General features: G+C 48.4%; 1 protein-coding gene across 7 annotated transcripts in view; it reads left to right on the forward strand.

Annotated features, from left to right (window-relative positions):
- Positions 1 to 14,586, forward strand: part of SNX6 (sorting nexin 6) — a 203,171-nt gene that overhangs the window by 119,287 nt on the left and 69,298 nt on the right. The gene's annotated exons all lie outside the window — the stretch shown is intronic.

Below are 14,586 nucleotides of genomic sequence, written 5' to 3' on the forward strand. Positions count from 1 at the left end.
TTTGAATTATCAATTTGTGGATGCTAGGCAACCCATAGATGCACTCGAAGACCTAACTAAAACTCCATACTTCAACTTCAAACGGACCTAGAGGATTTGGCAAATAGTAGCTGCCGAAGCAATATTCGTATTCTGTGCATCCCGGAGACTTGTGACAGGTTGGACACTATCCTCTTTTTGACGGATCTCATCCCGTCCCTACTTGGGCCTTATGTTCACCAAAGCTTCCAGAACTTCAGACTTGAATCCAACCGTCGGAATTCAGGAAGTCACTGGAGACGCTGATTCCTGGCAGCTGGTGACTTCCTCCACAGGAAAACGCAGAAAACCTAATTCTGTTTCTCTCTCTCACATACAAGGCAGCTCTACATCGACACCACATATCCCCCTTAAGAACAGATACCAGCTGCTACAGGAAGGTCCTGACAACGAGGTACAAGAAGTGGTTGAGCAGACGGTTCCGGTTCCAGAGTCCACAGGTCGGCCCACCCCTAGGAAGCGCAGAGTTGTGGTCATCGGGGATTCACTGCTAAGGGGCACCGAGGGACCAATTTTTGTAGACCAGATCTGCAATCAAGAGAGGTCTGCTGTTTGCCGGGGGCCAGGATCCGGGATGTAACTGCTAGCCTGAGCAGACTCATCAAGCCCCAAGATCACTTCCCTATGATTCTCATCCACGTCGGAACCAACGACACTGCCAGGGACACCCCGGAGAGCATACCCGAAGACTTCAGAGCCCTGGGAGAGAAGCTGAGGAGGATGGATGCGCAGGTGGTCTTCTCCTCGATCCTCCCAGTGAGGGGCAAGGGCAGTGCCAGGGAGGATCGAGTCCGGAGGGTGAACGACTGGCTGCAGGAATGGTGCAAGGAGATGAACTTTGGGTTCCTGCACCACGGAGAGGCACTGCAAGGACTGCTGGGATCAGACGGGTTACACCTGACCAAGAGAGGGAAGAACATCCTTGGACACCGTCTAGCCCGCCTACTACACAGGGCTTTAAACTAGGTAAGTTGGGGGAGGGTACGGGCTACCAATACTCTTTAGAGTCTGAACTAAGTAAACACTACATTTCTGGGATACATTACAATTCTGGGTCTAGGGGGAGTACACATAGCAATTTTGGGTCTAGAGGGAGTACACACTGTAATTCTGGGACCAGCGAGAGTGCACACGCTGCAAATTGCACTAAAGGAGCTCAAGTAGCCCAAACGGGAATACCCCCACAGGGTACACACATTACCGAGTCTGAGATAGGAGCACACTGTAGTCATGGGGAGTCCGGGATAGGTACACGCTGTAACTCTGGGTCTAGGGAGTGTAAGAGACACGCGAAAAATACTAATGGTGTCCTAGTTGATAAAGAGGGATTGTCCCCATTGAGATATAACAAACACACAACATGGAGGGCTATGTACGTCAACGCCCACAGTCTGGGAAACAAGATCCTAGACTTGGAAACAGAAATGAGGAATGCCGACCTGGATGTGGTGGCGATATCTGAGACCTGGCTCACAGACTCCCACGGGTGGGACATGGTCATACCAGGTTACAACTTGCTTCGCCAGGACAGGGAGGGCAAAATGGGAGGTGGGGTAGCATTATATACTAAAGATGACATTAAGGTCACCAGAATCACAGATGTACAGTACACTGGGGAATTCCTTTGGGTAAATTTGGCCAGAGGGAAGGACAAATGCCTTGGCGTAGTATACAGACCCCCAAGACATCAAGAAGACCTAGATATGGAATTAATCGGAGATATAGAGAATATCACCTTGCGGGGGGACACAGTATTGGTAGGTGACTTCAACATGCCCGATGTGGATTGGGTCACGCTTTCCTCTGCTTCCGGCAGCAGCAGGAAGCTATTAAACTCTTTGCATGGAGCAGGACTCAGGCAACTGGTATTTGAGCCAACAAGGGATTAGGCAATTTTGGACCTGGTACTTACCAATGGAGAAAGTATCACAGAGGTCTCGGTGGGTGAAACTTTGGCCTCCAGTGACCACAATATGATATGGTTCAATCTCAGGAAAGGTTTCATGAAATCTACCACGCTGACCAAGGTTCTCAAGTTCAAGGACACAGACTTCCAAGACATGGGAGACTTCGTTCACCAGGCGCTACAAATCCAAGCAGACACCAACAGCGTGGAGGAAATGTGGTCAACTTTGAAAACCACCATACAGGAAGCAACCAACCGCTATGTTAAATCAGTAAGCAAACGGAGTAGGAACAACAAGCCACAGTGGTTCTCTACGGAGATCTCGGACCTCATCAAAGAGAAGAAAAAAGCATTCATCTCTTACAAACAATCAGGGACACAGGACTCCAGAGAAGATTATCTGACAAAGTCAAGAGCCGTCAAAGCAGCAGTTAGGGAGGCCAAATTCCGCATGGAGGAGTCTCAAGCAAAGAACATCCAGAAGGGAGATAAATCTTTCTTCAGGTATATCAGTGACAGAAAAAAGAACTCGTGCGGGATAGTACGACTCAGAAAACCAGACGGAGACTATGTAGAAACGGACTCAGAAAAAGCCCAACTGTTAAATGAATACTTCTGTTCAGTCTTCACCCGCGAGGCGCCGGGAATTGGCCCTCAACCACAGACAAGGATTAAATCAGTAGACCTGTTTAGTAATTTCAAATTTACACCCAGCAGCGTCTACTGCGAGCTGTCAAAAATCAAGGTCAACAAGGCAATGGGGCCTGACAACCTATACCCTAGGGTACTCAGGGAGTTGGGTGATGTCTTGGCGGAACCGCTATCCGCGCTCTTCAATCTCTCCCTTAGTACAGGTAACGTCCCGATGGACTGGAAGACGGCTAACGTCATTCCACTACACAAGAAAGGCTCCAGGATAGAGATGGCAAACTACAGACCAGTGAGTCTCACTTCAATAGTGAGCAAACTAATGGAAACCCTAATCAAACGCCAATTGGATAGGATCATGGACGAGGAGAATCTACAGGATCCCCGCCAACATGGATTCACTAAGGGGAGATCCTGCCAATCCAATCTGATCAGCTTCTTTGACTGGGTGACGAGGAAGCTGGATGTTGGTGAGTCCCTGGACATCGTCTACCTGGATTTCAGCAAAGCATTTGATAGCGTGCCACACCGCAGGTTGCTGAGCAAGATGAGTTCTTTAGGTTTGGGCGACACATTAACCAAATGGGTTGGGAACTGGCTTGGGGGTAGGCTTCAGAGGGTGGTGGTGAATGGCACCCCCTCCGAAATGTCGGAGGTGATAAGTGGAGTGCCACAAGGCTCCGTCCTGGGTCCGATCTTGTTCAACATCTATATAAGAGACTTGACAGAAGGGCTCCGAGGTAGAATAACATTATTCGCCGATGATGCCAAACTGAGCAATGTGGTGAGCAAAAGCACAACAGACAAAAAAGCAATGGCAGACGACATGGTGCATGACTTACTTCTGCTGGAGCACTGGTCTAAGTCCTGGCAGCTCAGCTTCAATGCCAAAAAATGCAAAGTCATGCACCTGGGAAGCCAAAATCCATGCAAGATTTACACCCTAAATGGCGAGATTCTGACAAGAACTGAAGCAGAAAGAGACTTAGGGGTGATTGTCAGGGAAGACATGAAGTCTGCAAACCAAGTGGAGCAAGCTTCATCCAAAGCAAGGCAAATCATAGGTTGCATACGCAGGAGTTTCGTCAGCCGTAAACCTGAAGTCATTATGCCACTGTATAGATCCATGGTGAGACCGCACCTGGAGTACTGTGTGCAATTCTGGAAGCCGCATTACCGCAAGGATGTACTGAGACTGGAATCGGTCCAGAGAATGGCCACCAGGATGATCTCGGGACTCAAAGAGCTCCCGTACGAGGAGCGGTTAGGGAAATTGCAGCTCTACTCACTCGAGGAACGTCGAGAGAGGGGAGATATGATCGAGACATTCAAGTATCTCACGGGCTGCATCGAGGTGGAAGAAGACATCTTCTTCTTCAAGGATCCCGCGGCAACAAGGGGGCATTCGTGGAAAATCAGGGACGGGAAACTGCACAGTGACACTAGGAAGTTCTTCTTCACTGAAAGGGTGGTTGATCGCTGGAATAGTCTTCCACTTCAGGTTATTGAGGCCAGCAGTGTGCCAGATTTTAAGGCCAGATGGGATAGACATGTGGGATCTATCCGCAAAGATAGATAGGGAGGGTCACTGGGGTGGGCAGACTTGATGGGCCGTGGCCCTTATCTGCCGCCTATTTCTATGTTTCTATGTTTACGCTGCTTGAGATTGAACAAGCGCACTGGGTCCCATCCAGGCTCATACCCAACTAGAAATCGCCCAAGGCCCATTGTCACAAAAATCCTGCGATACCAACAAGCGCTGGCGATCCTAAATGAGATGAAATCTAAGAAACAACTTTTATATCAAGGCAGAAAAATCCATTTTGTTCTGGATTTGGCGAAGACAACAGCAGTCAAGAGGAAAATATTCCTCCAACAAAGACAAGATCTAAAAGATATCAGCCAAGATTTGGCCTTCTATACCTAGCCAGGATGAAAATCACATACAACAATAAGACATCTACTTATTCGGATCCAGCGGAGCTACAAAAATTCATTGATTCTGCTAAAATGCAATGAAGAGCATTTACCACTTCCCATCTAGCATTATGGTTGAAATAGCAGTTCAGATACTTTCAACATGCCCGCCACACTGGAGTAGGCTCGATTGTGTTCCGGCTTGACCACTGTGTTTTCAATCCCACCCATAAATTCTTCATTGTTCTATCGATGACACATTGCTAACCTTATTGGTTTTTCTATATGTGTTATTGTTGGTGGTTTATTATATCAGGATGTCATACCACTTTATCCAAATACATGTGCATTAACTTATTTCTTTTTCTTCACGGTTTCTATTTCAGATGTTACTGAACTTAGTTTTTCCTTTAGGATTTGAATGCTAGATATACATATCTTATCATTCAATATCAATGGAATGAATAATTGTATAAAACGTAAGAAAATTGCAAACTATATTCACTCTCTTGCTCCCGACATATTAATGTTTCAGGAGACCCACCTTTCAGCTTCTGATACTGCCAAAACCATGTTTAAGGGTTATTCCCCTTCTTTTTTTTCTCCTGGCAGCAGGAAAAAAATGGAGTTTCCATTTATATTAGAACATCTTTACCGATCCAGATTCTAACTCAATCAGCAGATAACGAGGGTAGATGGTGTTTACTACATGTTTTGATTCAAGATAAACCCTTCACCTTAATTAACATATATGCACCAGTTTCAGATTCACCTGATTTCTTTAGATCCTTACAAACAGCATTAATATCATACTCTGCCTCCCCCTTGATTATTGGAGGAGACTATAATCAACCACTAGATTTGTTACTAGATAGAACCTCACTCTGCCATTCATTCAAATCTAAAACTAACTGAGATACAATCTATGATTTCTAATTTTGATCTTATAGACCCTTGGCGGATTTTAAACCCCTCTCAAAAAGACTATATGCATTGCTCAGCTCCACATGATTTGTATGCCAGACTTGATTATTTTCGCCTCTCCTCCACTCTTACTACATTTCTTAGTAACTATTACACTATCAGACCTCGCTCCTGTCTCATTATTATTAAATCTCTTTCCAATGTCTCGTTCACAACGCACCTAGAGATTTAACAACAGTATCCTTACAGATGAAAAATTATTTGAAAGGCTGGTAAATTTAACACCAAATTTTTTCACACTAATATTCCCAACTCTGATATCTCCCCCACCACTAATTGGGACGCATATAAAGCTACTCTGAGAGGAGAGATTATCAGTATGGTAGCATGGAAAAAGAAACGACGTCTACACACATTAAACTTTTGGAAACTAACATCAAAGACTTAGAAACCAGATACAGTAATGATCCAATAAGGAACAAAAACGCCTTTCCACGGCTCCATAAACTCAAATATGAACTCAATTCCATATATTCAGGTATTGCTTGCCAAGAAATATTTGTACAAAAATCTGGCCATTACATTGGTGATAACAAAATTGGACGATCTTTAGCTAAATATCTCAAGGGAAAGAATGAAAGACTCCTTATCTCTTCTATTACAGATTCAAATAATAGTACATTAGCTGATATTACAAAAATCAAGAATGAGTTTGAATCCTTCTATTCTCAACTTTATGCATCCCCATCTAAACAGGATATTATGCACATGTTACACTCAATTCAGCATCTCACCTTACCACAACACTTTAAACAAGAACTAGAACTTCCAATAACAATCCAAGAAATTCATGATGCTATTTCCTCCCTAGCTGCACACAAATCCCCAGGTCCAGATGGTTTGACCAGTGAATTTTATCAAAAATTTGCTGTACAACTCACTCCTCAATTACTCCCTTACTTTAATCATATTCATGCCTTACCTGATCAGCAACAAAACTTTACGGAAGCTACGATAATAGTATTTCCAAAACCGGATTAAGACCCCACATTAGTCAAGAATTATAGACCTATATCCCTGTTAAACGTTGACTATAAAATCTTAACTAAACTTCTTGCTAATCATCTCAATAAAGTTATTGAACTCCTGATTCCACCAGATCAAGTGGGATTCATTAAACACAGAGTGATTGGTGATAATCTCAGGCTATTTCATACTATAAACAGAAATGCCTCCTGGAGCCTGCAGTGGGATTGGCCATCGATGCCGAAAAAGCTTTTGACAGAGTAGAGTGACCCTTCCTACTGCAGATTCTATGATGGTTTAACTTTGGTGAATCCTTTATTTCTTGGATCCAATCTCTATATTGGAACTCTACCTCAAAAGTCCTTATTAATAATTCATTAACTAGCCCTATCGAACTGCATAGAGGCACCAGGCAGGGCTGTCCTCTTTCACCTCTTTTATTTGATCTTTCCCTAGAACCCTTACTATCTAGTATACGCCAATCCTCCCAAATTTTAGGTATTTCATCCCTGACCAGAGAAATTAAAATAGTAGCTTACGCCGATGATATTCTTCTCTTTCTATGTAACCCTCAAGCATCCTTTTCAACAATTGGTTCACTCTTACTCTCAACTGTCAGGGTACAAAGTTAACTGGGAAAAATTAGTTATATTTTCACTGAATGACCAAATTATGGAAAGTGATGTAAGCCACTTCGGATTTACCTGGACCACAAAAGAAATAAAATACCTCGGCACTTACATACATAAAGACTATAACCGTAGTATGGAATTTAATATTACTAAACTCAAATCTCTCATTACATCATTTACCAAATGGTCTCCACTTTATCTCACTTGGTGTGGCAGGATTTCCTCAATTAAAATGACTTTGGCGCCTAAAATAAATTACCAACTTGCAATGTTACCATCCTTGTGTAGGACTTCCATATATAGCTGGATTGATTAGAAAATACAATCTTTCATATGGCAAAACAAGAAACCTAGAATTTCCTTGAAAAAACTGAAAGCTGCCAAGATTAATGGAGGTATTAATCTACCAGATTTCTACAGATATCACCTAGCCTCTTTACTACAATATGGTACATAATGGTTCCGAACCGACATGTGCACTTCATCTCAACCTCCAACCTGGTTGGAACTAGAGCAACACATATGTTCCCCTATACCTATCCAAGCTCTTCCTACAATGTCTCTTCCATCCAATCTCAAACATTTCCCTATTATGAAAGCTACCCAATTTGCTCTTCGTTTTCTTGATAAACTTGCCACAAACTCCATATATAGACACCGAGATATGTCACTCTGGAACAACAAACTATTAAGCATGTTAAAAAATCTTTATATTGGAAATTATGGCAAAAACAGGGGGTGTGGACTGTGACTCAATTATATGATGGTGATAATCTCATGCTCTTCTCTAAATTTGTAGAATGTTTCCCATTATTGAATAGCAAATATCAACAATGGACATTACTAACAAATATACTATCAAAATTATAATTATCCCAGGACAAGCAGGCATGATATTCTCACATGTGGGTGACGTCATCTACGGAGCCCCGATGCGGAAGCATTTTCAAGCAAACTTGATTGAAGATTTAAGTTTGCTCTGCTGCTCCACGCATGCGTGCCTTCCTGCTCCACTAGGGGGCGCATCCCCTCGTGGTCTCCAGTTCAAAATTTTCCGCTGAACCTAGAAATCGTGTTTTTTCAGGCTCTGCCCCAATTGCCTTCTAGCACCGCGATTTTTTCTTGTTTTTCTCGATTTAGTCGCTGTGCGCGAGTTTTTTCTTGTTTCAACTGTTCCTGCTTCGTTTTTCACCGACCCGGAGGCTTCCGGGTCCCCGTGGCCACGTGGCTATTCGAGCCGCGGCCAGTTTCGATTCTATGTCCCGGCCTTTGACCGGCTTTAAAAAGTGCTCCCGGTGCGAGCGGCTTCTTTCCATCACAGACCCGCATCGCCGGTGCATCCTCTGCCTGGGGGGCCGCTCATCCAACCGACTCATGCCCCCAGTGCGCTCCTTTCCAGAACCGGACCCTCCGTCAAAGGAAAGCCCGCATGGCGGATCTTTTCGCCCCGGACTAACCCTCTACCTCGGCCTCGAGGTTGGCCCCGGCCTTGACCTCGGCCCCGAATACCTCGGCATCACCTCGAGACTCGAACCCGAAGTCATTGGGACAACAGAAGACCTCGGCTCCGGGTAAGTCCCCTCTTCCCTCTTCAGGTTCTATACCAGCAAAGAAACCAGCCTCGGAGACGCCGGCGACGCATGGCGAAAGCCCCATGCTTACAACCCCGGCGAAGCCCTCCAAGCCTTCGGGCCGTGCCTCCACCACACGGGAATACTCTGATACGAGGTCGCCCCTGGTGGAGTGCACCGAGGCAGTGGACATGCCCTCGATGCTGTCCGTGCCCGTTTTTCAGGACCTACTCCGAGCGATGATCTCGTCGGAGCTGTCCGCTGCAATGGCCCATTTGCAACCGGCCTCGACCTCGACCCCGCATGTGCCAGACCAGCCTGAGCCTCGCGTCGAGCCACCTCGAAGAAAAGCGCGCAAGCTTCGCCGCATTCCATCCTCCTCGCACTCCTCACCGAGGCACCCGAGGCAGACCACCGCGGTGCAAAACATAGTGCTAAAACCTCGAACCGCCGTACCTCCAAGAAAGCCCGGGGTTCCCCCACTCTACGAGGCCGTTCACCTACACCTCGTACGGGACCGCTAAGGGTGGCTGAGTTATCACTCTCCAACCCGCGCATCCTCCGAACTCCCCCTCAGACCGGGACTCCGACCCGAGGTTTCAGGTTGTCACCGAGGGAGTCCGGGTCGAGGTCACCGATTCGACATCGATCAGTACCTCCAACCCCGACATCGTCTCCGAGGGGCTCCTCGAGACGTCGGAGATCTACGACCCCGGAACACTTTCACAGTACTTCCCCGGTCTCGGAGCGTGGATCGGAGCAGGAACCTCGATACTCGAGGGAAGCCTCCCCATCCTTCTCCACCCGACGGAGGTCTCGTTCACCGACCCCGCACGGGGCCTCGGGAACATCTCGCCCATCCTTCACTCGCTTTGTCCAGGACATGGGCCATGCTTTGGACTTAGACCTCCAGTCCGACTCCAGATACTCTAAGGAATACCTAGCGGAGCTGGAATATGCCATCACAGCCCAGAGAGTCCCTGCGCTTACCGCCTAACCCGGTACTCCAACAGGCCTTCTTCAGGAACCTGGAGACCCCCTACATGGTCACGGCCGTACCCTCCAAAATGGAGGCCAAGTACCGCACAGTACCCTACCCGGGATTCGAACAACCACAGCTCTCCCACCAGTCGCTGCTAGTAGAATCCTCCTTGAAAAAGGCCCACCCATCCCAGGTCTCAGCTGCGGTCCCCCCAGGCCGAGAAGGCCGAACCCTAGACAAGTTCGGCAGGAGACTATATCAGAATGCCATGATGGCCTCTAGGGTGCAAAGCTACACTTTCACCTTCACATCCTACCTCAAACACCTCATTGGACTATTGAGAGCCTTTGAGACTGACCTACCGGCCTCCCGCCAAGGAGCATTTGGCCTGCTCTTAGAGTCCCTCTCCAACCTGCGCCTCCATCTATTCCACGCGGCCTACGATGACTTCGAACTCTCCTCCAGAGAGGCAGCCTTTGCTATCGCCATGCGCCGACTAGCCTGGCTGCGCCTGGTCGACATGGACCCCAACTTACAGGACCGGTTGGCTAACCTACCCTGCGTGGGAAAAGAACTGTTCGATGACACGATCGAGGCGGCCACAAAACGCTTCTCCAAACACGAACGCTCGTTTGCCTCCCTCGTCCGGCAAAAACCTAAACCGCCCGCGCCCAGGACGTTTAGGGCCCCTCCACGCCGCTACCCACAAAAATCCACCACTCCCTTCTCGCGGCCTCCACCCAGGCGGCCGCAAGCCCACCACCGGGCCATGCCCAAGTCCCAACCGCCTGCGGCCTCCAAACCATCCCCGTCCTTTTGACGAGATTCGCGGAAGGGGGCGGGCCCCCTCTGCCATAGTCCCAGGCCTCCTTCCCATCGGAGGTCGCCTCAAAGCCTTTTACCCTCGCTGGGAACAAGTCACGTCGGATGCATGGGTCCTTGGCGTGATCTCATCAGGATACTCTCTCAACTTTCGGGCCATTCCTCCAGACAACCCCTCAAGGAATTGCCCTCCCAACCGGACGCAGCTACCCCTACTCCTCTCCGAGGCTCGAGACCTGCTTCGCCTCAGGGCAGTTGAGGAGGTTCCCCCCGACCAACGGGGGAAGGGCTTCTACTCCCGTTACTTCCTGGTACCGAAATAAACGGGAGACCTACGCCCAATGCTAGACTTGAGACGCCTCAACAGATTTCTAGTATGGGAAAAATTTTGGATGCTTTCCCTACCGACCCTCTACCCCCTGATCGACGAGGGCGACTGGCTCTGCTCCCTCGATCTGAAGGAGGCGTACACACATGTCCCAGTACACCCCGCCCACCGCAAGTTCTTGCGTTTTCAGGTAGGGGACTGGCACCTACAATACCGAGTCCTCCCCTTCGGCCTAGCATCATCACCTCGGGTCTTCACCAAATGCCTTGTGGTGGTCGCAGCAACCTTACGCTCCCAGGGCCTCCAGGTATTCCCCTACCTGGACAACTGGCTGATCAAAGCCCCGTCCAGGGAAGGGGTTATCTCAGCGACCCAACAGACTATTACCTACCTACAAAGTCTGGGGTTTGAAATAAACTTCCCAAAATCCCAACTACGCCCCTCGCAGTCCCTACAGTTCATCGGGGCCACACTGGATACGGTTCGCCTCCGTTCCTTCCTCCCCCCTCTGCGCCTAGAGGCGTTAGTAAGTCTGAGTCGAAGGATCTCTCTGCTGACCTCGGTATCAGCCCGACAGATGATGACTCTCCTAGGCCACATGGCCTCCACCGTTCATGTCACACCCTTCGCCCGCCTCCATCTGAGAATACCTCAATGGACCCTGGCCTCTCAATGGCGTCAAGACCGGGACCCGATCGACCGTCCCGTGACAGTGACTCCTTCCTTGCAAAGATCGCTCCGCTGGTGGACCGACTCTTCAAATCTTTCCAAAGGTTTACTCTTCCTCGCCCCTCATCACAGCAAGGTACTCACCACGGACTCGTCAGAGTACGCTTGGGGAGCTCATCTGGACGGCCTACGCACGCAGGGGATGTGGTCAGCGGAAGACCGCCGCTGTCACATCAACATGCTAGAGCTCCGGGCTATCTATCTCGCAGCTGTAGCTTTTCAGCATCTGCTCCACGACCGGGTGGTCCTCATCCGAACCGACAACCAGGTAGTAATGTACTATGTAAACAAATAAGGAGGAACAGGGTCTTGGTCCCTCTGTCGGGAAGCCCTGCGCCTCTGGAAATGGGCAATCTCCAACAACACCTTCCTTCGAGCGGTGTACATACAAGGAGAACAAAACTGTCTGGCGGACAGACTCAGCCGCCTCCTCCAGTCACACGAGTGGTCACTGCACTCTCAAACCCTACGACAGGTGTTCAAACAGTGGGGGACACCTCAAATAGATCTGTTCGCATCCCCCCACAATCACAAACTGCCTCTCTTCTGCTCCCGGATGTACTCCCCGGACCGGCTCGAGGCCGACGCCTTCCTCCTCGACTGGGAGGGAAGGTTCCTATATGCGTTCCCGCCGTTTCCTCTGATCCTGCGGACGCTCGTCCACCTGAAAACAGTACAAGCCACCCTGATCCTGATCGCTCCTCGCTGGCCATGCCAGCCTTGGTTTTCCCTTCTACTTCAACTCAGTGTCAGAGATCCACTGCCTCTGCCTCGGTTTCCCTCTCTACTATCACAGGGTCAGGGTTCGCTGTTACATCCCAATCTTCAATCTCTTCATCTGAATGCTTGGTTTCTTTCCCCCTGACTTCTCTCCCCGTGTCTCAATCAGTCAAGGAGATATTGGAGGCCTCTAGAAAGACCTCAACGAGAACCTGCTACTCCCAAAAGTGGACCAGATTCTCAGCCTGGTGCTCCTCTCACAGCCAGGACCTGGTGTCGGTCCCCGTCCCCCTGGTCCTTGACTATTTACTTCAATTATCTCACTCCGGCCTAAAGACCAACTCCATTCGAGTACACCTCAGTGCGATTGCAGCCTTCCATCAGCCCCTGGAAGGGAAAGCCCTCTCGCTCCACCCCCTAGTCTCTCGCTTCATGAAGGGTCTTCTGAATGTCCACCCTCCTCTCAAACCTCCTCCGGTGGTTTGGGACCTTAACGTGGTTCTGGCTCAACTAATGAAACCTCCATTTGAGCCCCTAGACCAGGGGTGTCAAAGTCCCTCCTCGAGGGCCGTAATCCAGTCGGGTTTTCAGGATTTCCCCAATGAATATGCATTGAAAGCAGTGCATGCACATAGATCTCATGCATATTCATTGGGGAAATCCTGAAAACCCGACTGGATTCCGGCCCTCGAGGACCGACTTTGACACCTGTGCCCTAGACAAATGCCATCCAAAATTCCTCACTTGGAAGGTGATTTTCCTGCTTGCGCTCACTTCCGCTCGGCGGGTTAGTGAGCTACAAGCTCTAGTGGCGGACCCACCCTTCACGGTATTCCATCATGACAAGGTGGTACTCCGCACTCATCCAAAGTTCTTACCTAAAGTAGTGTCTGATTTTCATCTCAATCAGTCCATTGTCTTACCTGTGTTTTTTCCCAAGCCCCACTCTCATCCAGGAGAAGTGGCGCTCCACACTCTTGACTGTAAGAGAGCGTTGGCCTTCTACCTCCAACGCACTCAACCACACCGGAAAGTCCCACAACTGTTTTTGTCCTTTGACCCAAACCGGTTAGGTCACCCAGTCTCCAAGCGCACCTTGTCCAACTGGCTGGCCGATTGCATCTCCTTCTGCTACGCTCAGGCTGGTCTCGCACTGCATGGTCGAGTAACGGGACACAAGGTCCGAGCGATGGCAGCCTCCGTAGCGTTCCTCAGGTCCACACCTATTGAGGAAATCTGCAAGGTTGCCACGTGGTCTTCGGTTCATACTTTCACCTCCCATTACTGTCTGGACTCACTGTCCAGGAGCGATGGCCGGTTCGGCCAATCGGTTTTGCGAAATCTATTTGCTTAAATTGCCAACTTCCCTCCATCCCTTTTCAGTTAGCTTGGAGGTCACCCACATGTGAGAATATCATGCCTGCTTGTCCTGGGATAAAGCACAGTTACTTACCGTAACAGGTGTTATCCAGGGACAGCAGGCATATATTCTCACAACCCGCCCACCTCCCCGAGGTTGGCTTCTTTGCTAGTTAAGTGAACTGGAGACCACGAGGGGATGCGCCCCCTAGTGAAGCAGGAAGGCACGCATGCGTGGAGCAGCAGAGCAAACTTAAATCTTCAATCAAGTTTGCTTGAAAATGCTTCCGCATCGGGGCTCCGTAGATGACGTCACCCACATGTGAGAATATATGCCTGCTGTCCCTGGATAACACCTGTTACGGTAAGTAACTGTGCTTTATCGTTAACTGCTTGTATGAATAATTGGTGCACCAAGGTCAAAAAGAAAGGTAAAGCTATATCAATATACTATAAGCTCCTACGGGACTATTTTGTGGGTGCAGAAGATATATGGTCCAAAAATCTAAATGTCTCTTTAACACATTCTAAATGGAATACATTTTTGACAAAAACGAGCAGACCTCTCCTGTCAGCTAGCTTATCACAGTCCCTTTATTTTCTTATATGGACAGTCACCTGGACCCCCTCGCATATGAAAAAAACTGCACTTAGAGATAATGATAAGTGCTGGCACTGTCTCTCGGTTGAGAGTGATTTGCCTCATATGCTTTTTGAATATGAGGCTGTTTGCCCCTTCTGGGAATCTATATGGTCCACCATTAAAGTGATCACAAACTGTACTGCTGATATATCATATGATATCATTATATTGTGTTCCTTAAATACCTGTTTTGAAAATTCCAAATGTAAACCAAAACTAATTGATTTGCTGATATCTATTGGAAATCAGCTTCTAAGCTCAACTATCCCTTCTGGTGGAACTCGGTATGCTTATTCAAACGCTTCGAACAATATGTGATTGAGAAACGTTATCCTCTACT

The sequence above is a fragment of the Geotrypetes seraphini genome, chromosome 7 (assembly GCF_902459505.1).
Source record: "Geotrypetes seraphini chromosome 7, aGeoSer1.1, whole genome shotgun sequence".
Lineage (NCBI taxonomy): Eukaryota > Metazoa > Chordata > Amphibia > Gymnophiona > Dermophiidae > Geotrypetes > Geotrypetes seraphini.